The sequence below is a fragment of the Enoplosus armatus genome (assembly GCF_043641665.1).
Source record: "Enoplosus armatus isolate fEnoArm2 chromosome 22 unlocalized genomic scaffold, fEnoArm2.hap1 SUPER_22_unloc_1, whole genome shotgun sequence".
Classification (NCBI taxonomy): domain Eukaryota; kingdom Metazoa; phylum Chordata; class Actinopteri; order Centrarchiformes; family Enoplosidae; genus Enoplosus; species Enoplosus armatus.
Window position 1 is genome coordinate 32,293 of NW_027261197.1, and position 26,519 is coordinate 58,811.

General features: G+C 42.3%; 8 non-coding genes across 8 annotated transcripts; all 8 read left to right on the plus strand.

The window, feature by feature from the left end:
* Nucleotides 1–11,467: 11,467 nt before the first annotated feature.
* Nucleotides 11,468–11,539, plus strand: trnaq-uug (transfer RNA glutamine (anticodon UUG)). The gene has a single exon. It is a non-coding gene; the product is annotated as a tRNA-Gln (tRNA).
* A 1,385-nt stretch (nt 11,540–12,924) lies between these two features.
* trnav-cac (transfer RNA valine (anticodon CAC)) lies at nt 12,925–12,997 on the plus strand. Its single transcript has one exon. It is a non-coding gene; the product is annotated as a tRNA-Val (tRNA).
* Nucleotides 12,998–13,454: 457 nt separating this feature from the next.
* Nucleotides 13,455–13,527, plus strand: trnav-aac (transfer RNA valine (anticodon AAC)). The gene has a single exon. It is a non-coding gene; the product is annotated as a tRNA-Val (tRNA).
* A 5,918-nt stretch (nt 13,528–19,445) lies between these two features.
* Nucleotides 19,446–19,517, plus strand: trnaq-uug (transfer RNA glutamine (anticodon UUG)). The gene has a single exon. It is a non-coding gene; the product is annotated as a tRNA-Gln (tRNA).
* Nucleotides 19,518–19,789: 272 nt separating this feature from the next.
* On the plus strand, nt 19,790–19,861 carry trnaa-ugc (transfer RNA alanine (anticodon UGC)). Its single transcript has one exon. It is a non-coding gene; the product is annotated as a tRNA-Ala (tRNA).
* Nucleotides 19,862–21,754: 1,893 nt separating this feature from the next.
* Nucleotides 21,755–21,837, plus strand: trnal-cag (transfer RNA leucine (anticodon CAG)). The gene has a single exon. It is a non-coding gene; the product is annotated as a tRNA-Leu (tRNA).
* Nucleotides 21,838–22,700: 863 nt separating this feature from the next.
* trnal-cag (transfer RNA leucine (anticodon CAG)) lies at nt 22,701–22,783 on the plus strand. The gene has a single exon. It is a non-coding gene; the product is annotated as a tRNA-Leu (tRNA).
* Nucleotides 22,784–23,179: 396 nt separating this feature from the next.
* On the plus strand, nt 23,180–23,261 carry trnas-aga (transfer RNA serine (anticodon AGA)). The gene has a single exon. It is a non-coding gene; the product is annotated as a tRNA-Ser (tRNA).
* Nucleotides 23,262–26,519: the final 3,258 nt, after the last annotated feature.

Sequence of the window (26,519 nt, forward strand, 5' to 3'; positions counted from 1 at the left end):
TGGGAGCTGGTCCGTTTCCTTCACCTGCAGGCCAGGCCCCAGTGCTGGTAAACTTCCTCAGGCGTGACATCCACTCTTGAGTCTGCCATCGTCTTGTGTGATTAACATGCATACAGCTCTGGAAAAAAATGAAGAGACAGCTCCCAATCTGTCTTATATCAGCATCTCTACATGTATGGCAGCCATTACATTTCGGTGTCTGTTGAATCCCAACAGAAGCACACCTCATTCTACTTAATGAGGTACTGATTAGTTGATCACCTGAACCAAATGTTATTCAAAAAGTAAAAGTATAAAAACAAAAACACTGCTCTTGCAATAGGACAGCAAGTGAGCTACAAAAAGAATGGCAAGCGGCAGCTGAGGTTCGCAAAAGACCATAAGGGTTGGACCGTAGGGGACCGGAGTAAGATCATCTTCTCTGATAAGTCCAATTTTAAGTTTTGTCCAAGCTGTGATTGAAAATCAGGGTTATTCCACCAAATATTGATTTCGGAACTCTTCCTAAGTTAAAACATTTTATTGTGATTTATTGTGAAAAAATGAATATGAACTTTGAGGTCTGAAAATTTTGAAATAATGGAAATGATGATAATATATAGTCAGGATGGCCGAGCGGTCTAAGGCGCTGCGTTCAAGCTGGGGAACATTCGTCCGTCAAAGAGGGGGAAGAAGGGGGGAGAAGGGGGAAGAAGAAAAGAGAGAGGAAAAGAGAGAAAAAGAGAGGAAAAGGGAGAAAAAGAGGAAAATGTGGCTACTTTGTATCCATATATATTTGATGCACGTATTTCTAGCTGCCTGAACACAAATAGGAAACTTTTGATGTTTTAAATTTTTTTGGACATGTCTCAGACGGGTTTCGAACCGGCGAACTGCAGTTCTCAATGGCGGACAGTCGCAGATACGTGCTGAGTGACGTACATTACCTTATTTGGACATCACTTCCAGAGTTGGGGGTGTTCCCCAGTTATAAGGCTGTGCTACTGACACTCAAGGAACTCCATTACCCCTTGCCCTTTCCCCAAAAGTTATACTATTATAAAATGTCATCATCATCATCATCATTATTATTGTGCTGTTTTACACAAACTGTCATTTGCTGTAAACCAGTTTTGTTTGTTCAAGGAAAAAAGAAATAAAGAAAAACTTTTGAAAGACTTTGCAGGATTTATTACTATTTACAGTAAACACAGAGTAATATATTGATACTTTAATAAACAATATTTGAAACTATTTACAATACCACTATTATTGACAACTATTAACTATTTACAATACCACTATTATTTACAACTGTCAGCATTTACACTACCACTATTATTTACAACTATAAACATTTACAATACCACTATTATTGACAACTATAAACATTTACAATACCACTATTATTGACAACTCTTAACATTTACAATACCACTATTATTTACAACTATAAACATTTACAATACCACTATTATTGACAAATATTAACTATATACAATACCACTATTATTGACAAATATTAACTATATACAATACTACTATTATTGACAACTATTAACTATTTACAATACCACTATTATTTACAACTGTCAGCATTTACACTACCACTATTATTTACAACTATAAACATTTACAATACCACTATTATTGACAACTATAAACATTTACAATACCACTATTATTACAACTATTAACTATTTACAATACTACTATTATTTACAACTGTCAGCATTTACAATACCACTATTATTGACAACTATAAACATTTACAATACCACTATTATTGACAACTCTTAACATTTACAATACCACTATTATTTACAACTATAAACATTTACAATACCACTATTATTGACAAATATTAACTATATACAATACCACTATTATTGACAAATATTAACTATATACAATACTACTATTATTGACAACTATTAAAATTTACAAGTGTTCACTATTTACAGTACATTGCACATTATCATTTCGGGAACTTTTTCCTCATTTCCTCCAACCATTGGTCTTTGGTCAGAGATTCTGACTGAGGACAATACACTCTGCCACGGTAATGGCTGTGTCCAGTGTCAGCAGTGCGGAACTGGCCACACTTTTTACAAGTGTTTGCCTCTACAGTTCGCCTATATGGCCTCTTTGGAGTGGCTCCGGCTCCTGCTTCCACTGTTGTGGTAGGCGCACTGGTTTGTGGGTAGGTGCCCTGAACCACCGACACAGGAAGGACAACAGGTACCAGATTCAGAGTTTGTCCTGGTTGTGCAAAGTACTGAGGTGCCAGGTAGGGTCCTTGTGCAGGGGGTGTGACAAACAAAGGCCTCTTCACTGGCCCCTTTGGCAAGATGGTACGTGGAAGCTGCGGGGGCTGTTTAGAGGCTGCCAGCCTTTGTTGCGCCTGACCTGCTGTACTCGCTGGCAGCCAGTATTCATGTTCCTGTTGTGCTGGGATGGGTGCAGCAGGGAGTGCCCTTGCCTCCTGAAGAGGCTCTTCTGACTCAGGGAGGGCTGGAGGCAATGCAGTGCCCTGGAGCAGCACAGAGAGCCCCTGACTCTTCTGCCTGTTGTTGTGCCACTGGATGAGGGTGTTCTGGTTCACTTCCACCAGCTGAATCTCTGTTCCCTGCATCACCAGGGAGTTACCAACAACAAGCTGCCTAATCTTATGATAGTCCCTCAGAATTAAGGACCACCTTGAATCCGCTCTCTTCCCTTTTCTTACCGGGCCTGGATGAAGATCACAGAGTCTTATAAAAATGTTCTCAACTAAACGGCAGCAGTCAGGCCACTGTGCGGGTGCACTGCTCGCACCTAACATGCAGCGGGTGGTGCTCTCAACACCAGGCGTTACTGAGGGCTTTTTTGGCGTCCTGAAACGTCCACTCAAAAGTCTGTCCTGATGTCGAGCAGCATAAACAACCCGCTTCTTGTCCCCTTCGTCCAGGCTCCCCCACAGTGCTATAATCGCACTTGCCTGCTGGTTGCTGAGACAGAGAGAGGTCTGACCCCTAAGCGCCACCAAGTACTCAGCAAGTCTGTCCACGTGCTGGTATCCCGGAACATTTCGGTCATCAACAGCCTAGGCAAATAATGAAACAGAAAATAGCAATGTAAAACCTTCACTGACACTGGCCTTTAATGACACTTTATTGATGCTGTGGATTTTGGCTCATATCTATATACCTACATATTCTAAATTGATCACACTGACACCTACCATATCTTCATCTTCAGCTTGTGTATCAACTCCAGCCTCAGAGGATGAAGTAGAGGGCAGAATGGATGCACCGGAGGCCATTGCAGATGTGCCAGGAGCCAGGGTGGATGTGCTGGGAGCCATGGTGGATGTCACAGGGGCCAGGGTGGATGTCACGGGGGCCAGGGAGGATGTCACAGGGGCCAGAGTGGATGTCACGGGTGCCAGGGAGGATGTCACAGGGGCCAGAGTGGATTTAACGGGGGCCAGAGTGGATGTGACAAGAGCCAGGGCTGCACAATATGGTAGAAAGAAATCATATTGTGATTATTTTGACAGATATAACAATTGCGATAAGATTCACAATTAGTGGGATACATTTTGACTGAAAAAACTATTAAAATCATGATGGTGTGACATTTGTTGATCTGTACCAACATGTTTTCTTACATCTGGAGATCAAGATTTGTAGATTTGCCAGGGGATATTACAGTACTTCATTATAATGTGTTTTGTCACACATTTCACCTTTATAAGAATTGCAGCTTCTGTGATTTGGATATTGATTTTGAGATATTGTGATTTCAATAATGCGATTAATTGTTCAGCCCTACCAGGAACCATGGTGGATGTGCCAGCAGACAGGGTGGATCTGCTAGGGGCTGTGGTGGATGTGGTGATAGCCAGGGTGGAGACGCTGGAGGACATACTGGATGTGCTGTGGGGCAGGGAACCGAGACCAGATGTAATGGCAGAGGGACCAGGAGTCGGAGAGGCTGGAGCCTGAGGGACATCCAGGTCCAACACTGTGGGGTCGTCTGTGATGTCAGAGAAGCCCTCATCTTCCTCCACGCCATCCTCCACGTCATGCTCTTCAATTAACTGAGCCGTCTCCTCCGAATCAGGGTGCATATCCTGCAGTGCCTGACCAGTCTGCCGGAACAGATACTGTACCCCAATGAGCTCTCCTGAAACAATAGAGGTTAAATGGATCATTTACAAAAGTTAACAAAGTGAATAAAAGATTTTAAAACTGAGTTGAATTACCAATGTGTTCACAAATGCTTACCAGTGTAACGCGAGGGTGGACAGAACTCAGGTGCCACCTTCCTGCCGAACAGCTTCTCATAATTTTTGTTGACACTGTGAAGCAGGTCACCTGAGTAGCTGCGTAAAGCAGATGGGCCAGTAGACAGGGCAGCATTACCACGGTCCTGGTTCCACCTATGTAGTCCTTCCAGCAGGTATACCTGAAAATTCAGGCTGTTGGCACTGGTCCCTAGAAATACATATTTAAATATTAAATTATGAAATCTTCGTGGACTATACAACACATGAACCAACATGTCTGACAGACACAAACCTGGTATGAAGCGGTTTAAGTGTAAGTGGAAAGACTCCAGTGATGTAGAGCCTCTGGCACATCGGTACGTGGATAACCGCACACCTCCCTTTGTGAGCTCCCCCGTTTTGGTGTAGAGAGCAACACCTGATGGATCCTGGATGCACTTGACGTGCTTTCTCTGGACATGCCAGATGTGCTCCATCCTCTCCCTGTCAAACAGGGGAACACCAAGGGAGTCGTTGCCACTGGTCCCCTTGAGCCCCCGCAGCAGCTCCTCCAGCAGCTGAGTGGTGGTCTCCTCTCCACGGGTCCTCCTGCGGCAATGGAGAGCCAGCTCCTCCCTGGATAGATGTTTACTGATGTCACCATCAGTAGGGGAAGACAGGCCCTGGGACTGAAGCTGCTGTCTTTTTGCTTCACGCAACAGAGCTAAATCAGCTGCATCCCACTCAAATATGCACGCTGACAGGCGTGACATAAAGATTGGGTACAGCTGATGAGCATCTGTTGTGCATCCCACGGCAAGTCGGCGCATGAAGTGCCAGATATCCAGCCTTATAGTAAGGTCTGGCCACCCGCTGAATCTGGCCTTGAGCTTGGTCTCCCCTGTGTCAGTGCAGCAGCCACAGTCCACGTATAAGGCAACAGGGGGATCCACACCAGCCTGCTGGTATCTCTTCACCAAGTCTGTTGCCATCATGTCCAGGCCAGCTCCCTCCTGAGCAGTCAGCACACTGATGAGTATCTGACCATACTCATTTCCCACAGAGGTGAGCCAGAGTGCTGTCCCCTTGGCTGTTCCGGCAAGCTTCTTGGTGATCTGAAGCACACAAAATGTATAGGCCTCTGTGAACATGACTCAGAATTACTGAAATACAGGCAGGAGTTAATAATATCAGTAACCTATTTCAAAGAAAAAAGATTGTCTAACCTTTTTGGTGGAATCCATTTTAATAATGGTGCCGTAAGTCGATGTTATCCTCGCTTTGATGTCCTCCAGCCTTGTTAAAATATCCTGGCTGTAAACGGAGAGGAGCCACTTACAGCTCGGCACCACAGCAGGGTCTGGAGGCTCAGGGAATGCCATGGGCAACAGTCCTGGACGCTGGAGGAAGTCCATGCACTCTGTGGTGTACCTTGCCACGCGATGCAGCCACTCCTCTGTGTGGTTCTCCCTCAGTTGCTTTAAAACCCGCGTTGGGCTGTTACCCAGGCCTCTCTCCCGCAGAAGCCGGATCACCCGGATGTCACACGCGTACCTTGGACATAAACAGATTTATCAATAAGAATGTTTTGCATAATATCTATTTGACAAGGCAACAGAGAAAAGAGACGTTACTCACTTTTGTGTGAGGATGACCCGAAATTCTGATCTGTGAGCCAAGTCCAGTTGTGTGAGGACAGTCTGGCTCCAAGAGACGTGAGTAGACCTACATTTGGTGCAGGTTAGTGTCTCTGCCACCATATTATAGATCCTGTCCACGTCCAGGACCCGCCGTGCCCTCTTATGCAGCCCTGCTCCTGTGAGCTGGTGCTGCCCACAGGCAGAGTTGGGACAGACCACCTTCACCTTCCACAGTCTGTAGGGCATCCAGACAAGAAGTGGGTGGGCAAAAAAACGGTCTGGAGCCGGAGCCTGGTGGTACACATGGCTCGGCTGCGGTGGAAAGTACCAGAGCTTCAGGTTATGTTGAAGCTCTAGCCTTCCTTTAGGTCCCAACTTCAGCACAGTCTTGACAATCCACTTGTGGTCCTCAGGTGGCAAGCCTTCAGACCACAAACGGGGCAGCTGAGATGGTGAGGCTTCAGCTGTCTCTGTCCTGGAGTCAGCCGTCTGCGCAATAACAAAACAATGCATAAACATACTTATTACTGCTGAAAGACACTGCTGATGCTCTACACAGTATGAAATTAAAAGTTAAATGACTTACTGACACAGTGGCACACACTGGAACAGGCACTGAAGCTTGAGCAACAGTCTGAGGGTCTGGAGCCTGTTAAAGCATGGCAAAGAATATACTAAAATTCATAGCATTCACAACACAATCAAAGTGTAAGTTATTATTTCATACAGCTGCTCTACATGAAACACTGTTATTTAGCTTTCAAGTTTCATTTCTCATTTGAAAGCTTTTTAATACTAATAAAAAATGTGTGTAGAAATACAAATACTGTATTCAAAAAGTGAGTTACATCATTACTCACTGGGACAGCAATGCTGGCTGGAGAACTGGTGGGGTCAGTGACTTGGGTCTGTAAAGAATTCAGTCTAAGTAACTTGTAATAATAACACAATTTAAACAGCTGCTATTTGATCTCTATTTACCTGGGTTACTCTTCTAGCTTTGCTGAGATTTGGCTTCGCAGCAGCACCATGAGACCCCCCAAATCTTGACTTGGTAAACTGAAAGGCAACAAAGCAAAGGGCCGTGTCAAGAAAGGACTATATTGTCAAACTATCATTCAGTGAATAAAGTGTCAAATATTCAGTAACAAATCCAAATACCATTGATAAATTCAATGTTGGTTGCTGTTTATGACCCTGCACTCCCAGCACTTGTCCCACTGCTGCAGTCTGTTGCCCCACGGTGGCTTGGGCCGAACCCGGACGCACTGCTGCAGTCTGTTGCCCCACGGTGGCTTGGGCCGAACCCGGACGCACTGCTGCACTCTGTTGCCCGACAGTGGCTTGGGCCGGACCCGGACGCACTGCTGCACTCTGTTGCCCGACAGTGGCTTGGGCCGGACCCGGACGCACTGCTGCACTCTGTTGCCCGACAGTGGCTTGGGCCGGACCCGGACCCACTGCTGCAGTCTGTTGCCCCACGGTGGCAATCCTTGCTCCAGTTGGCTGTGGCATGGCAGAGTAGATACATCACTAATTAATTAACACACACACACACACACACACACACACTACTTGAGTCTTTAATTGAACAGGGTTACCTTCTGAGTATGGAATCCACACGTGCACGTCCTTGCTTGCCCAAACAAGGACGTCTGTCCATGGCACTGCATGGGACATTTGTCGATCTAAAGGTAATAGTTGTACATTTGATTGAATTGAACACATATTAAATCATTGACTTGCATTTGTGTAGTTACAGAGATCTGATGACAATGATTTGCTTATTACACGTTAACTCATAGGATCCTTTTATTGTATTTGATACAACCCTAACCCTATAGTGAGTAAAATGCATTGTGAGCGTAAATAACAATGAATACAATGTACTGTGCCATGAATATACTCATACCCTTTGACACAGCTCATACCACTTCTTTTGCCTGGGAGCCGGTCTGTTTCCCTCGCCGGCAGGCCAGGCCCCAGAGTTGGCAAACTTTCTCAAGCGTGCCATCCACTCTGAGTCTGCCATCGCTTTGTGTGATTTAGATTTCGAAGACATTGCCTTTGGTGACATAAATGCATAAACATTTTTTGAATGCCTGAAAACAACATAAGTGTTGGAACATGAAAGCAAGACCACCGCCTTGTAATATTGTAATAATCCTATGAAAAACTTGGCATAAACCACCTGGGGTGTATTGTGTCTGTGTTTGAAACACAGCTCATGTATTAACCTGATTTCCTTTAATAAACATGTATTCTTACAGTGTGTGGTGGGAAATATCATGAATTAGAAAGTTAGCTGTATACCTTCTCCTGCAATTACTTTGGTAATGTTTGGTAATATTAACTATGGTAAATAGCTCAGCAGTTTGAATAATCTGGCGCTTCATATAACGGATATGATATTGACGTTTTTATTATATTAGGCCTACAATCCTGTCACCTGTTCTCAGAAGGGTTAGAAGAGCCTGACTGCACATACACTAGTGATTGTGTGAGGAATATGTTTAACACTAAATGATAACCATGAAAGTATTATATGCATGAAAATTGTGTCATTTAACCGAAGTTAAAGTTAGGTACGTTAGCTGTTACAGTGTAGCTAACTACCTTGAACTTGTGTAAAACGTTGACATTATCACCATGAACGTGGCCTGGTCTATACAACTGAAAACTGTCATTGTGTGAAAACGATTGTTTATTGCACGAGCAACTCTGGCCTTAAAAAGGCTCGGAAGTCAAAAAGAACGTTAGCAGGCTAACGTACATTTACGCCTTTTTCACCGCTTTCTGCAGAATCCCGCCAATACATTCGTCTATACATCTGAATTTAAAGGATTTGGTAAAAAATATTGTTGTTGTTGAACGTGTTGCTCCCCAAATGCAGTACTAATAGCCTAACGTTACCGAAAAGCCACCGTAATAGATGACATTAGCTAAAGGCCGGCCGGCAACAACTAACGTTAGCGAAATTCCCGACAGATAACGGAGGTTTTGTAATGTTGATGACAACACGATATAACTGGTGAAATGACTTCTATACTTTAAGTCATATACAACACTGTAATAGATGTGTAAATACTCACGATGCCGCTTGAATTGGCTTTGATTTGCGTGACCGATCTCGCCCGGCTTGCGCTCTGTATTCAACTTTATTGAACGCCCCTTTCATGACACTGCGTCAACATTTCTGCGCCGTGATTAGTCAAATGTTGAAAGCCGGGGAGACACTTCTTCAACATTTCTGCGCCCTGATTAGTCAAATGTTGAAAGCCAGGGAGAATGCGCTAACAAGATTGGTCGCCGAATGTTGAAGGCACGAATCTTATAGGCCGTAATTTTTCAACATTTGTGAATGTTGACAGCCGATCCTGCGGCAGCTAGCGTTCAGGTCGCAGTCTCCTCTGGAGGCGTGGGTTCGAATCCCACTTCTGACAATAATATTTTTTCAGTGCTGTATTATGCTGATAAAAATATTATGCTGAGAAAAGACAGGCAAACGTATGAGAAAACACAATGTTAGTACAGTAGTGCAGCAGAATATGTCACCAAATGGACGGATAATGTTGGAATAACAATCTAATTCAATGGAAACGTTACCTGTAACATTATATTGGGAAAGAAAAGTAAATTCCAATATATAAAATATGAAATATAGATCAACACTGACGCGAAGTGAAATTTCCCACATCCCCTCTTGTATCTGAAGGCAGCATTAGCTAGCTGTGCCAGGCACGCCCACACCTGTGGTCGCTCGGTCATGATGTTGTCCAATGCACTTGAAAGACCTGCCAGGCTACAGGTCAGAAAAAAATACTGCCTTAAGTATGTTGAAATACAAACATTCATATCTTATTTTCTCAAACATTATCGGGCTTTAAACTTGATAACTCGGGCTAAATATTGATTATCAACTGACAGACAATTGTTAGCTAAAGGTACAGTTAGTTAGTTAGTTAGTTAGTTAGCTAGCTAGCTAAGTTAGCTAAGGTTAGCCATCTAAAATTCGCTTTTTCATAACGTTATCCTCTGTATCACTGTTATTGTCATATGCTGTCCTGTCGTGAGCTATGTAATGCAGTTTAGTAACATTTGGTAACGTTTGTTAGCAGCCGCACCTTGTCCGTATGTGAGCTACAATTTGAAAACTGCACCTTTCTGTCTTTGCTGCTGTGACATGTAGATTTCCCCGCTGTGGGATAAATACAGTCCAAGTCTAAGTCTGTGTATATAAATGAACGCCATATGACTTAAAAAGGACTGAATCCTTTAGAGTTACTGAATTTAAGGTGTGCTATTTCTGTTGTGAATGATAGAAAATAGCATCACTATATGACGATATGAGAAGCCTGGACTCTGTAACCAGTGATGTGAGTTCAAATCTTGGTGGGAACTTGTTTAAGGAGCGAGAAACGTTACAGGAAAAAAAAAGTTGTGACTTGGGAAATGTTTGACCTTGTCAGTACCTGGACAGTACCTGGACATTTCACATTTGAAAGGACCTCCGGTGGGAGCTGAACATCAGCTCCGTCATCAAGAAAGCCCAACAGAGGATGTACTTCCTGAGGCAGCTGAGGAAGTTTAACCTGCCACAAAAAATGCTGGTTCACTTCTACACTGCCATCATAGAGTCCATCCTCACCTCCTCCATCACCGTCTGGTACGCTGCTGCCTCCACCAAGGACAGACGCAGACTGCAGCGTATCATCCGCTCTGCAGAGAGGGTGATCGGCTGCAACCTTCCATCTCTTCAGGACCTGTACTCCTCCAGGACCCTGAGGAGAGCAGGGAAGATCGCTGCCGACCCCTCCCACCCCGGACACCATCTGTTCGACCCCCTCCCCTCTGGCAGGAGGCTGCGGTCCATCAGGACCAAAACCTCCCGCCACAAAAACAGTTTCTTCCCCTCTGCAGTCAACCTGACAAACTCTCACTGACCCCCCCCCAGAACACAAACACAAGCTATACGTTATATTAACGTACATCACCCCTGTCCCCACTGCGTTACATTAACGCACCCACCCCCTACTGGACACTTTACCTGGACACTTTACTTTATTCTGGTCACTGCACTGTTGTTATTTATCTTATCTTATTTTTTTTATTTTTTATTTTTTTATTTTTATTTTTATTCTTATTCTTATTTTAGCTTTTATATTCTACTTATTTGTTATCAAAACAATAGCACCTTCAGACCACAGCAAATTCCTTGTAATGTATGTTACTTGGCAATAAACAGTTTCTGATTCTGATTCTGATGATTCTGATTTGTGTACAGCAAACACTGTTGTGATTTAGTTTGGTTTTGTGAAAGACTCGATCATGATGTGCAATAAGCCTGAAAGACTCACCAGGGTACAGATTAGAAATATTATGGTATTAAGTTTGTTGAAGTAAATCTTATTGTTTCATTGTCAAACATCATGAGGCCTGATAATGTGGGCTTAAAGGTTGATCTTCAAGTGAGAGCCTTAGAAGAACCTGGGCATGTAGCAGAAGTTCAACAGCCAAAGGTTGCTTTTTTTTTTTTTTTTTTTTATGTTTTTAGGTATAACACTGTGACAGCGCTTCCTCATTAATGTTTTGTAGTGGTTCCATGGTGTAATGGTTAGCACTCTGGACTTTGAATCCAGTGATCCGAGGTCAAGTCTCGGTGGAACCTGACTTTAAGAGGAAATATAGCAACTGTTGTCTGATTATGTCAGTCCCCCATAGACCTGAATTTGTGTGGACTAGATGTTACTTTGAGCGTCCTCTATATAAAGAGAGTTTTCTCTTTATTTTAATTAGAGACGTGTTTTGTCATGGGTAATTACTCAGTTTCAGCTCTCCTCCTCCCTATATGCTGACTTCAGTTCTCCCTGAGAAGATGGAGCTGGGAGCCCTGAAGGCCGACCGCAGAAACTGCGTCCGCAACGTGGAGACTGATGGCAGCACCGTCACCAGAGTCATCTCCACTGTGTGCCACTCTGAGAGCACTGAACTGACCAACCGCTGGAGAGTGACCGACTACAGTGCAGACGGACAGGTTCTCATGTTGGCCCTCTGTCAGTTTACCAAAGAGTCCACAGAGTGTGCAAGGACTCAGAGGAACAATAGGATCGACACAGAGGAAGAGAGCAGCAGCAGTTTGTCTCCACCAAATAAACGCTTGAGACTGTGATCATCTTTTTATCCTCATCCTGGCAGGGTGGCATGAGACACCTTTTATTTTTACTCCTCAGGGCTGGCCTGTGCATCTGGTGAGGCCCCTGGTAGAGTCTTCACTGGGGCCCATGTAGACATGCTGCACCATATGAAGAATATGGCTGGCTGAGGGGTTATTATTGTACATTTGTATATAGTTTGCGCCATCATGGTTGCAGTACACAGGTCAGGGTTGGCCCATGTGTCTGACATGGTGAAACTACAGGGAGCCATAGGGGCAGTCAGATTCAGAGCCACAACGCTACTGACCCAACGACAGTTAGGACGAGCAGGAAGAACAGACTGATAGAAGAAGAGGGAGAGGACAGAAACAGCCTGATAGAAACCAGCGATGATGTTAACTCCACTTGCACTTCTCTCCCAGCTAACTGGAGCAGCCAGCTGTGGACAGAGTGAGATGAGAAGGAAACAATTATATAATTCCTATAATTCCTCTCGCTGTTCATTATTAGCTATTGTCTCTTTTCTGTCATTTCTTTTTTAGAGAGAGGAAACAAGAAAGAAACAAGTCCAGATTAAGACCAGACAAAAGACGAGCAATGAAGACAGTGTGCATTGTGAGCCCTCTCATGTAAAAAGATAAATATAGATTTTATTCTGTTCAGTGGAAGTCATTAACAGTAACTGACAGACACTAACAGACTCCCCTTGTCTGTTATTTGAGTGTAGACGAGACAAGAGGAGAAGAAAGGAGACACTGTGGACTGTGAACCATCTTTTATAAAAAGATTAAAGATAACAAGCACATTGTTTTATATTGTTATTATTATCAAAAAATGATAAACGTAAATCAATATCCTCCACACTATTTCTTGCATTGTTTTGGTGATGAAATTGTCAGTTTCCGTAGTGTAGTGGTTATCACGTTCGCCTCACACGCGAAAGGTCCCCGGTTCGAAACCGGGCGGAAACACATTTATTTTCTCTCAATAACTGTTGGTAATTAAATCAAACTAAATTGAAAATTGCAGACAACAGCACAATGTATACCACTGTCTGTCACTCAAACGTGAAAACAATGTGTCCTTACTTTTATACTAAAAGGGGAAACAGCGCCCCCAATTCCCCGCTTGTGGCCAAAAACTATATTTCATCCATAGTGATAAGAAATACCATAGAGCATGAATTGTGAAAGTTAGCTCTACAATCGTGCGTTTATTCTGTTACTCTGAGTGGAAAAAATAAACTGCGCAGAGAGATCATCAGTAAACCTAAATCATGATTTCCTATTTCTATTTGTCTTTATTCTGAAGTACATTGTGTATTCTGCTTCTCCACTTTTCTTTTGTTTCTGCTTGTTAATAAGGAAGGAAACCATGTCCTCACTCGGACAGCAGGACATGTTTGACACTGCTGTGTGTGGGAAGACAGTTTCCGTAGTGTAGTGGTTATCACGTTCGCCTAACACGCGAAAGGTCCCCGGTTCGAGACCGGGCGGAAACACATTTATTTTCTTTCATAATATAAATAATATAATATATATATGCACCAGATACGGATTTCCTCATGTGCTTTGTAAACGACCCTAAATATTGTAATACTGTATCTGAGTACTTGGGTAACATGACGTCTGAAAAATAAAGCTATCTGCACAGCTATAGTAGGAAAAGTTATGTGAGTGAGTAGCATAGCCAAGTGACACAATTTAATAATCTATACAACAGACAGGGACTAACAACTGCACTGATGCCTTTATATTGCCTATTTGTGCTTCGACAAGTTTCTTTCTTTTCTGCTTGTTAATAGGGAAGCTAACCATATCTTCACTCAGACAGCAGGAACATGCTCAAAGACTGTAGTATTAATAGATAAATAACTAAATGCGAAATAAATGTATAAATATAAACAGGAATATGTAAATAAATCCAAGAATGAATACATAATTGCATAAATAAAATAATTAATAAATACATAAATGCTGAAATAAATACAGAAATAAGTCATTAAATGAGTAAAATTTGGTAATTAAACGGGACCAAAACAATTAAATGTCTTAAATCTATGCCTACATTTCAGGCCAGCTACATTTATTCTATTATGTGATTCATTTCTTTGTTTCTGTGTTTTGAACTTGCGTCTGACGGCTGCAGATCGCCACTAATATCGATCCGGCTGTTTAAGAAGCACCACCTCTCATTTAAATCCCAATGCGCCCCCGAACAAGCCAAACATTGTGAAATCACTGACTGATCCGAGCAGGTTACACGTCTTCACTTCAGAATCAGAAATACTTTATTGATCCCCGGGGGGAAATTGTACAGTACCGGTGCTCCCATTCAAGAGTAAAGTAGCATAATTTAGAACTAAAAGTATGTACAAATATAAAAATAAGAAATAGAAAATAAATTAAAAAAAATACACATTTACAGTATTTAAGTGAACAATGAGGTAAAAAAATATATATACACAATAACAATGTATATGTATGTATGTGTTGCACTGAGGTGTATGACTATATATCTATTGTCATACCTGATTGAGAACAAATATTGTTATCTCTTCATGAGCAGTGGCGGTTCGTGTTCATGGCACATTTTACGTTTTTTTTGTATATTTGTATTTAGGATTTTTTACTTTGTCTGCTGTCCAAACAACTAAATTACTAATTGAGAAAATAAGCTCTAATAATAATAATAATAGCCCATTAATAAATAATGAAATGTGAATACACAGCTGTTCAAGGGAAAAACATTTAAATAAAACGGCAATTATTTCCAAAAGAGGGAAAATAACGAATGCAAACAAGAAAAATGCAAAGGACTGCAACTAACTATTGTTTCCATCAACAATTAATCTGACGATTTTTTTTTTCAATTCAACTAAACATTTACTAAAAAAAGTGAAAATATACCCATCACAAATTCTCAGAGCCCAGGATAACGTTGTCAAATTGCTTATTTTTGTCCGACAGAAAAGGTCCAAATGAATGCATTCAGTTTAAAGGCCTCAAACAGAGAAACCCATCTAATTCACACATTTGAGAAGCTGGAAAGCAACAAATGTTTGACCTTTTTGCTTGAAAAATTACCAAAACGGTGAATACCTTCTTAAAGTACTTTTCCGATCAACTAATCGCTTAATGACTTAAAAAAAAATGTTTTAACTATACTCAAGCTGTGATTTTATTAATATCAAACAAAATGAAATCTTTATACTAAAATTATAAAGAATAAATACTATATTATAAATATAAAAGGGCAACTGTTGGTGTTAAATAAATTAAAGATAACCAAATAAAGTCAGTGGTCGTCATGGTGACGAGGACTGACGTGTTGAGCTGAGGCCACAATTCTAATTCCATTCTGCACCTGAGCGCTGACAGGAGCTGAACTCTCGACAAGTGTCTTCGCTTCAATTGTGAAACCACGTGCTGAATTGTTGGAAAGTGACAAACCCGAATTAATTAAACAACCTTTGAACTGTGGAAGTCTTCAGGGACGAGCTGTTAAAGTGTCGAAAAAATGGCCTCCGCTGGGTTACGCCGTGAGAAATACCTGCTGACCTTAGGCATCGTCCGTGTGCTGGATGAACGCTATGGTAAAACATTAGGCTAGCTACAACACATTTAAGCATTATACATCTATATAGCTCAATGAAGTGTAAATTAATATTTTATAACATATTATCATGTATAAATATGATTTATTCCATTTTGTTAGGGTGAAAATATTGACCAAGGCCAACATCAAACCATTATGCCTCAATTACAGCTGTGATATAGGTGGAAAATTCTTACAGTTAATTCAATGTTATATATGTGCACGTGTCAGGTGGAATATGTATGAATATTAATGTAGGAATTTGAGAAACATCCATTTTGAGGGGGGGTACTAGTGTCGTCGAGTTAACATTGAAAGTATAGGACAAAGATGGCGACTGGGCCATTTTTTAAAAAAGGCTAAAAGTTGTGTCTATTGCACGCGTCATGGTGACGACGTCAGAATCAGAATCAGAATCAGAAGCACTTTATTGATCGGGGGGGATTGTACAGTACCGGTGCTCCCATTCAAGAGTAGAAAGTAGCATAAATTTAGAGCTAAAGTATGAAGAAAATATAAAAATAAAAATATACACATTTACAGTATTTTAGTGAAAAATAAAAGTAAAAGAATATATACAATAACAATGTATATGTTTGTGTATATATATGTATTGCACTGTTGTGTATGACTATATATGTATTGCACTGAAACATTTAAAGAATAAATAATGAGGTAGTATATGGCAGATATTGGAAGTAGCATGAGGCTGATGTCGGATGTCGGTGTGGTCAACCTGCACTAACTCGACTGTATGGAGACATAAATGCCTAATGTTAATGAATATATATTTGACTAAATGCAATAAATGTAACCAAATGCGACCTCGTTGGTCACTAAAGCCCCTCATAGTGTCATGTTGTGGCCATAATTCAGAGAAAGATATAAAATAAATATTAGAATTTGAAATAATGTATCACAATCTGACATATCCTGCAGTTACGGCCTGCTTGAGACATGGAGTTTAAACGTTAATCACTCTAGTCTCCGCACAGCACAGCAGTCAACATATGTGTTAGAAAATTAACACTAACATTTTATTGTATGAGACGCAGACAGCCAATCTCAAGGATATTTAAATAGTATTTCATTCGCACCAAGACAAAAACTCTGACAGCAGAAGTTTAGTGTCTACAAAATGCTCATTAACAAACTTGGATTGGATTTAAAGCGGATGAATGTCCTGTTGTGTTTTATACATGTTCTTTTGGCATTGACAATACAAGGAAGACACATATTTTTAGTTATTAGTTTTTGAACTACATGAATAATCTTACATGTGAATAAGGTTTTTCATGATAAGTCTTGCTGTGGAGTGAACTGTGTCACAAATGCACAGCTACCTTGACATTTGAATAAAGGCTTTAATTATTCTGATCATGTCATGACTAATGTTTTCCTTTTTATTCCTTTCCATTTAGTTGCGCTGCCGAGGCCAGGACCAATCCTTCAAATGATCCTTACTAACTTGAGGAACCGTCCTGTGAGCAGCACACACATCGACTCCATGAGCAAGTCGGTCCTCAGCCTGTACCACAGCCTCGTCACAGGTTCAGAAGACTTCCCTGTGATTCCAGTCAAAGGATTCTTCCGCTCGGCCCGGACGGCCACACCCTTTGGCCATACCAAGCAGGAGCAGAGGGAGAACGCCCCACCAACTCCTTTTACGGATGCACCAGCAGGTGTGATGGTGCCTGCTGCAGGCCCGAGCTCTCCTCCAAATATGCTGACTCCAGTTCTCCCTGAGAAGATGGAGCTGGGAGCCCTGAAGGCCGACCGCAGAAACTGCGTCCGCAACGTGGAGACTGATGGCAGCACCGTCACCAGAGTCATCTCCACTGTGTGCCGCCCTGAGAGCACTGAGCTGACCAACCGCTGGAGAGTGACCGACTACAGTGCAGACGGACACGTTCTCATGTCGGCCCTGTGTCAGTTTACCAGAAAGTCTGCGCAGTATGCAGTGACTCCCAGACGGGAGAAGAGGAAGCACACAGAGGAAGAGAGCAGCAGCAGCCAGTCTCCACCAAAGAAACGCTTGAGACTGTGATGATCATGTGCTCTGCTGCATCCCTTTTGTGGATTCAGCATCTGGCAGGCCAACAAGCTGCATTATTGTGTCCCCTGAGGGCTAGTCTGTGGACAAAGAATATATTTTTCTAACATTTATTTTACACCTGCTGTTTGTCTTAATAAACTAGTATTCACAGGACAAGTTACAATGTGTGTTTGCTTTGAGATTATAACAGTTTCAAAGGGGAACTTTAGTGTCAAATGAATAATAATCTTCAATTGCATCACTGCAATATATCTGAATGATTAAGTGGGTATAAACAGTAGAAGCCTAGCATAATCACAAAAGTATTTTACGCTTATAAAATTCAGTATGTGTTTTGGTTCTAGGAAAGTGTGTTTCAAAAGTGATGCAATATAGGACAAGTTCTCTAACTTTCTCTTTACTCTCATTTAACAACTATATTACTCTAACTTTATGGTCATACTTTTTCTCTTCAAAAGAAGAGAAGAAAAGCCCAAAGAATCAAACAGTGTTGGCTGTTCTTTTTACCCACAGAATACCTTTATTTGAATTACTGAATTACTTTAACTTAATCTTATGCATTCCACATCATTTTTCTTTAACAGATAGCGTTCAAACATGTAAGGTTGCATATGTGAGAATCCTCAAATTCCAAAATCCTCACGCGAAGTGAAATTTCCCATATGCCTTCTTGTATTTGAAGGCAGCATTAGCTAGTTGTGCCAGATTTGAGTGCGCTCACCTATGGTCACTCGGTCATGATGTTGTCCAATCCCCCTGAAAGACCTGCCAAGCTACAGGTCAGAAAAAAATACTGTATGTTGAAATACAAACATTCATATATTGTTTCTCAAATATTGCCGGGCTTTAAACTTGATAACTTGGCCTAAATATTGATTACCAAGTGACAGACAATTGTTAGCTAAAGTTACAGTTAGCTAGCTAGTTAGCTAAGTTAGCTACGTTAGCCAGCTAAAAAAATCGCCTTTTCACAACGTTATCCTGTGTATCACTGCTATTGTCATATGCTGTCCTGTCGTGAGCTATGTAATATAGTTTAGTAACATATTGTATGACATTGTTCCACCACTGGAAATGGACAAATAAATGTATCTTACTGGTTCAATGACGTAATGGCAAGCAGCCGCACCTGGTCCGTATGTGAGCCACAATTTGAAAACTGTGTATATAAATGAACGCCATATGATTTAAAAAAGGACTGCATCCTTTAGGGTTACTTACTATTTAAGGTGTGTTATTTCTGTTGTGAATGATAGAAAATACCATCACTATATGACATATATGACGATATGAGAAGCCTGGACTCTGAAACCAGTGATGTGAGTTCAAATCTTGTTGGGAACTTGTTTTAGGAGCGAGAAACGTTACAGGTAAAAAAAAAAAAAAGTTGTGACTTGGGAAATGTTTGACCTTGTCAGTACCTGGACATTTCACATTTGTGTACAGCAAACACTGTTGTGATTTAATTTGGTTTTGTGAAAGACTCGATCATGATGTGCAATAAGCCTGAAAGACTCACCAGGGTACAGATTAGTAATATTATGGTATTAAATTTGTTGAAGTAAATCTTATTGTTTTATTGTCAAACATCATGAGGCCTGATAATGTGGGCTTAAAGGTTGATCTTCAAGTGAGAGCCTTAGAAGAAACTGGGCATGTAGCAGAAGTTCAACAGGTTTGTAATGTTCACCAGCCAAAGGTTGCTTTTTTAAAAATGTTTTTAGGTATAACACTGTCACAGCGCTTCCTAATTAATGTTTTGTGGTGGTTCCATGGTGTAATGGTTAGCACTCTGGACTTTGAATCCAGTGATCCGAGTTCAAGTCTCGGTGGAACCTGACTTTAAGAGGAAATATAGCAATTCTTGTCTGATTATGTCAGTCCCTGATAGACCTGAATTTGTGTGGACTAGATGTTACTTTGAGCGTCCTCTATATAAAGAGAGTTTTCTCTTTATTTTAATTAGTCCGATCATGTCATGACTAATGAGAGTAAGGTTTTCCTTTTCTATACTTTTCATTCAGCTGCTCTGCCTCGGCAAAGACCAGTCCTTCATCTGATACTGACCGACCTGAGGAATGTAGTTTACACCCATCAGAGTGGAAATTATGGGGATGTAGCTCAGTGGTAGAGCGCATGCTTTGCATGTATGAGGCCCCGGGTTCAATCCCCGGCATCTCCATATTTTAAGGAATGTTTGTCCAAATTGCGTCCAAAGTCAGCGAACCGTGCTGCATGTGGTCTCGTAATCAGTAGGGGACTATTAAAGATGACAACCGGACTTTGTCCGTAGATTCTGTTAATTCACGACAAAAGTGTCTTTGCTCTAAAGATTTAGTCAACATCAGTAGCAAGTAGTGTATAAAATGAAGCTTTACCTGGTTAGTTAAGAAATTTTGAAATATGTAAATGTAGCAATTAATTAATCAGAATCAGAATCAGAATCAGAAACTGTTTATTGCCAAGTAACATACATTACAAGGAATTTGCTGTGGTCTGAAGGTGCTATTGTTTTGATAACAAATAAGTAGAATATAAAAGCTAAAATAACAATAAGAATAAAAATAAAAATAAGATAAGATAAATAACAACAGTGCAGTGACCAGAATAAAGTAAAGTGTCCAGATAAAGTGTCCAGTAGGGGGTGAGTGCGTTAATGTAACGCAGTGGGGACAGGGGTGATGTACGTTAATATAACGTATAACTAGTGTTTGTGTTCGGGGGGGTGTCAGTGAGAGTTTGTCAGGTTGACTGCAGAGGGGAAGAAACTGTTTTTGTGGCGGGAGGTTTTGGTCCTGATGGACCGCAGCCTCCTGCCAGAGGGGAGGGGGTCGAACAGATGGTGTCCGGGGTGGGAGGGGTCGGCAGCGATCTTCCCTGCTCTCCTCAGGGTCCTGGAGGAGTACAGGTCCTGAAGAGATGGGAGGTTGCAGCCAATCACCCTCTCTGCAGAGCGGATGATACGCTGCAGTCTGCGTCTGTCCTTGGTGGAGGCAGCAGCGTACCAGACGGTGATGGAGGAGGTGAGGATGGACTCAATGATGGCAGTGTAGAAGTGAACCAGCATTGTTTGTGGCAGGTTAAACTTCCTCAGCTGCCTCAGGAAGTACATCCTCTGTTGGGCTTTCTTGATGAGGGAGCTGATGTTCAGCTCCCACCGGAGGTCCTGGCTGATGATGGAGCCCAGGAAACGGAAGGACTCCACAGTGTCCACTGGAGAGTCACACAGGGTGATGGGGGCGGGTGGGGCTGCGCTCTTCCTAAAGTCAACAACCATCTCCACTGTCTTTGAAGCGTTAAGCTCCAGGTTGTTGCTGTTGCACCAGGTCACCAGGTGGTCAATCTCCCACCTGTAGGCAGACTCATCCTCTCCAGAGATGAGTCCGATGAGGGTGGTGTCGTCCGCGAACTTCAGGAGTTTGACGGACTGGTGACTGGAGGTGCAGCTGTTGGTGTACAGGGAGAAGAGTAGTGGAGAAAGAACGCAGCCTTGAGGGGAGCCGGTGCTGATCGTCCGCGAGTCTGAGACATGTTTCCCCAGCTTCACGTGCTGCTTCCTGTCAGACAGGAAATCTGTGATCCACCTGCAGGTGGGGTCAGGCACGTTGAGCTGGGAGAGCTTGTCCTGAAGAAGAGCCGGGACGATGGTGTTGAAGGCAGAGCTGAAGTCCACAAACAGGATCCTGGCATAGGATCCTGCGGAGTCCAGGTGCTGGAGGATGAAGTGTAGAGCCAGGTTGACGGCGTCGTCTACAGACCTGTTGGCTCTGTAGGCGAACTGCAGGGGGTCCAGCAGAGAGTCTTTAATTAATTACCAACTTTTAGTTATCTGTCTATCCCCCTTCCAACTCAATCAGCTGACTTACTTTCCATTCAGCTGCTCTGCCTTGGCCAGGACCAGTCCAAGCATCGTCTGCTCACTCCAGATGGCCACACTGTTTGGTCATACCAAGCAGGAGCAGAGGCAGATGCCACACCATCTCCTTTAATGGATGCACCAGCAGATAGGATGGTACCTGCTACAGGCTGGAGCTTCTGAGACGTGATTTATAGTTATGAATTTATAGTTTTTATAGTCAGGATGGCCGAGCGGTCTAAGGCGCTGCGTTCAGGTCGCAGTCTCCTCTGGAGGCGTGGGTTCGAATCCCACTTCTGACAGCATTTTTTCTCTGGAACTGTTGCCTGTACCACAATATTTGCAAAGAAAAGTCAACAACCCCTTAGTAGTACAAGTGCAGTAATTAGGTGCGGCGTCGAAGACACTGCGTTGTGGTTGCAGTCTCCTAACTATTTTTCACTGTAACTGTTGCCTGTAACATGATATTGGGAAAGAAAAACAGCCATTCTTGGTCTGTTTGTGGACAAGCAAAAAAGAGTGTAGTCAGAGCCCAGAAGTGCTAACTATTACACCATAGACAGTTTCTTACATGATTTCACAGTATACTGTAAGTGCTACCAGAATACCTTATAAGAGTGTGTCAAGTGCAAGGGGGGGGGGGTGTAGCTCAGCGGTAGAGTGTAATCCCCGTCGTAATGGCTAAGACACTCCCCACCTTCACTCAGTATGTGAGCTGTCCTACTAGAGAGGAGAGGACCCTGGACTTGCTGTATGCTAATGTGAAGGATGCATACAGCCCCAGTGAAGATCAGGAAGCTGAAACTCCAGCAGAACAACATCAGAGAGGTCTGGAGTGGAATGAGGACCATCATGGGTTTCAGGCCAACCAACAACAGAGGAGTTGAAGGCAGTGTGGACCGGGCCAACAAACTGAATCTGTTTTTCAACAGATTTGATACTGTGCCCCCCCCCTTATGCTGTCTGCCTCCAGCTGTTCCACGACAGCCTGAGGAAGCTGTGAGGTAGTAATGGTGTAATGGTTGGCACTCTGCACTCTGAATCCAGTGGAACCTGATTTTAAGCGGGAGTGGTTAGGGAATGCAATTTGTCAGAATACTTTATGGATCCCTGGGGGGTGGGATTACATTCGCTGTTTTTTTCCATTATAAAAAAGGTATGTACAGTCAGGATGGCCGAGCGGTCTAAGGCGCTGCGTTCAGGTCGCAGTCTCCTCTGGTGGCGTGGGTTCGAATCCCACTTCTGACAGTTGTTTTTCTCTGGAACAACCCGTTAGTCGTACAAGTACAGTAATTAGGTGTGGCGTCTGAGATACTGCGTTGTGGTTGCAGTCTCCTAACTATTTTTCACTGTAACTGTTGCTTGTAACGTGATATTGGCAAAAAAAAATTCTTGGTCTGTTTGTGGACAAGCAAAAAAGAGTGGAGTCAGAGGCCAGAAGTGCTAACTATTACACCATAGACAGTTTCTTACATGATTTCACAATAAGTGCTACCCGAATACCTTTGTATATCCCCCCCGGGGATCAATAAAGTATTTCTGATTCTGATAAGAGTGTGTCGTGTGCAAGGGGGATGTAGCTCAGTGGTAGAGCGTAACCCCCGTCAGATCCGGCCTAAATGTCATGAAAACAGATGCATAAGAGTTGTCGTGGCCGAGTGGTTAAGGCGATGGACTAGAAATCCATTGGGGTCTCCCCGCGCAGGTTCGAATCCTGCCGACAACGGATTCTTCTTGACACCGTCAATAACTCCACCTGTAATGTGTTGTGTAGACATTTCCACACGAGTGGGTTATCAGGACGGAAATATCTCCTTTGGTGTTCCCACTACATTAGGTGTCTCCACAACCACTTGGTAAAATACAGTCATGGAAAAAATTATTAGACCACCCTTGTTTTCTTCAATTTCTTGTTCATTTTAATGCCTGGTACCACTAAAGGTATATTACCTGAAGAATACAATGAACACGACAAAAAATGCGGCTGATTACATAATACTTTATGTCCTATTTGACATGCTTAAGCTTAATTGTATTCCCAGGGTATATAAGAGGCCATTTCATGTCATAAGCAGCACTGCACATGCAAAGGCCTGGAGTGGTTTCCTGCTTACATTCAAGCCGTAGCACAACTCAGAAGTTGTCAGCTCTCACATAATGCCTAAAACAAAAGAATTATGTGAAGCCACAAAGGCAGCCATCTTGGCACTGCTGGAAATTGGCATGAGTGAGAGACAGGTAGCCAAAAAACTGAAGATCTCCAAGACAGCCGTTCATTACACCAAGAAAAAACAAGCCGAACATGGTACTACCAAATTGCTAGCTGGTCGAGGCAGGAAACGTCTTTCTACCCCACGAGATGACTGTGCACTCATCCGTTCCTGTGTCAGGAATCGTCGTCAGACCTCCAGGGACCTTAAAAATGAGTGGGCACTGTCGAGAAATGTGACTTGTTCGGCAAGGACAGTTCGAAACCGACTTCTTGAAGCTGGTCTGAAGTCACACAGGGCACGGAAGAAGCCCTTCATCAACGAAAGGCAGAGGAAGGCCCGGTTACTCTTTGCTAGGGATCACAAGGATTGGACTGTTGATGATTGGGCTAAGGTTCTCTTCAGTGATGAATCCAATTTTGAGTTGATGCCCACTCCAGCCAACTTACTGGTTAGGAGGAAGCCTGGAGAAGCCTACAAACCAGACTGTCTTGCCCCAACAGTAAAACATGGGGGTGGATCAGTGATGATCTGGGGTTGTTTCAGTATGGGTGGAACAGGGCAAATGCAATTGTGTGAAGGGCGAATGAACCAGGTCATGTACAGGGCTACTCTTGAAAACAGTCTTCTTCCATCAGCTGGAAAACTCTTTCCTGCCTCAAATGACTGGATTTTCCAACAAGACAATGCCCCTTGCCACACGGCAAGGTCAGTTAAAGCCTGGATGGAGAACCAGAACATTCGAACCATGCCTTGGCCTGCTCAATCACCAGATCTAAATCCAATGGAAAACCTGTGGAAAATCATCAAACTCAAAATGGAGAACCACAAGCCCAAAAACAAAGCAAATTTGTTTGAATTTGTGCAACAGGAATGGGCTGCTGTGACAGCAGAACAATGCCAGAAGCTGGTGGAGAGCATGCCAAGACGCATGGCTGCAGTCATCAAAAACAATGGTTATGCAATCAAGTACTAACTCCTGTGTGTATCATGTGACTAAAACAGACAGAAAAGAAAACATGGAATGCCTAAAAGCACTGTTTTTGGCAGTACAATGCCATAGCTATTGATGTAAGAACTTAAGTGATTTTGGTTATTATCAAGAAAACCATGGAAAATGGCTAGATATCAGCTCTTAAATTAAACTCTTATGAGCTATTTTTGTTGTTATCATTATATTTGTCCAAACAAATGTACCTTTAGTGGTACCAGGCATTAAAATGAACAAGAAATTGAAGAAAACAAGGGTGGTCTAATAATTTTTTCCATGACTGTATGTTGCTGTAACTCTATGTATAGATGTATGTATGTATAGTAACTCTTGAACAACATAAATGATCTTAAATACGTTTTTTAACAGTAAGTTCTGCGATGTGAACCTGTCTTTGAAGTCATAAATGCACAGCTATTTTGACTACTTAATCTAGGCTTTAATTAGTTTGATCATGTCATGACTAATGAGACTAATGTTTTCCTTTTCTTTACTTTCCATTCAGCTGCTCTGCCTCGGCCAGGACCAGTCCTTCAGCTGATACTGAGGAATCGTCCTCAGCAGCACAAGCATCGACTCCATGAGGGACTCTATCCTGAGCCTGTATCACAGCCTCATCACAGGCTCCAAGGACTTCCCTTTGATTCCATTCAAAGGATTCTTCTGCTCACTCCAGACAGCCACACTGTTTGGTCATACCAAGCAGGAGCAGAGGCAGACGCCACACCATCTCCTTTAATGGATGCACCAGCAGGTAGGATGGGGCCTACTACAGGCTGGAGCGTGATTTATCATGGATGATTACACAATTTCAGAACCACAAAGAGTCCATACAGTGTGCAAGGACTCCACCAAAATCTCTACCTGTCTCCTCCAAATCAACACTGAACATGTGAATATCAGAATCAGAAATCAGAATCAGAAATACTTTATTGATCCCCGGGGGGAAATTGTACAGTACAGGTGCTCCCATTCCAGAGTAGAAAAATAGCATAATTTAGAACTAAAGGTATGTACAAAATATAAAAATAAGAAATAGAAATAAAAAATATACACATTTACAGTATTTAAGTGAAGTGAGGTAAAAAAAAATAAAAAATAAAATATATATATACAGTAACAATGTATATATATGTATGGATGTGTTGCACTGTAGTGTATAACTATATATGTATTGCACTATACATGTATTGCACTTAAATAGAATATCAATCTTCACACTATTTTTTTATTGTTTTAATTGTTTACGTAGTCACCTAATTGAAAACACGAAATTTAGTTCATGTAAGTATATTAAATATCATGCATTTTAGTAAGTTATCAGTCTCCGTGGTGTTCCGTAGTACTTTATTTAAAGCTTATTGTGGAAGAAAGCTTACTGTTGGAAGATATTCAGACACAGGGCAATACAAGTGCAACAAATACAATGAAGACTTCAAATGTAGAAATATTTATTTTTTCCTTATAACTACTCACAGTAAACACAGAATAATTTATCAATACTTTTGTGACGACCCTCTGAGCAGGCCTCTCCCTCCAGGAGCCTGGTGTGCAGAGTCAGGTCGTTGGGGAGATGCAGCTCACCTGGTCTGGTGGCAGTCAGCCAGTCTCTCTCCCTCCCTCTCTCTACCCTATTTGGTTTTGTTGTATTCTGTTTGTCTCTACTGGTACTGGACTCACAGTTGTCCTGCTGGTGTGAGGATCTGAGATGTCAGAAAGGAAGGGTCCTGGTGCTGGGGGTGGGGGCTGACTTGAGGCTGTCTACCTCTGTTGTGCCTTACCT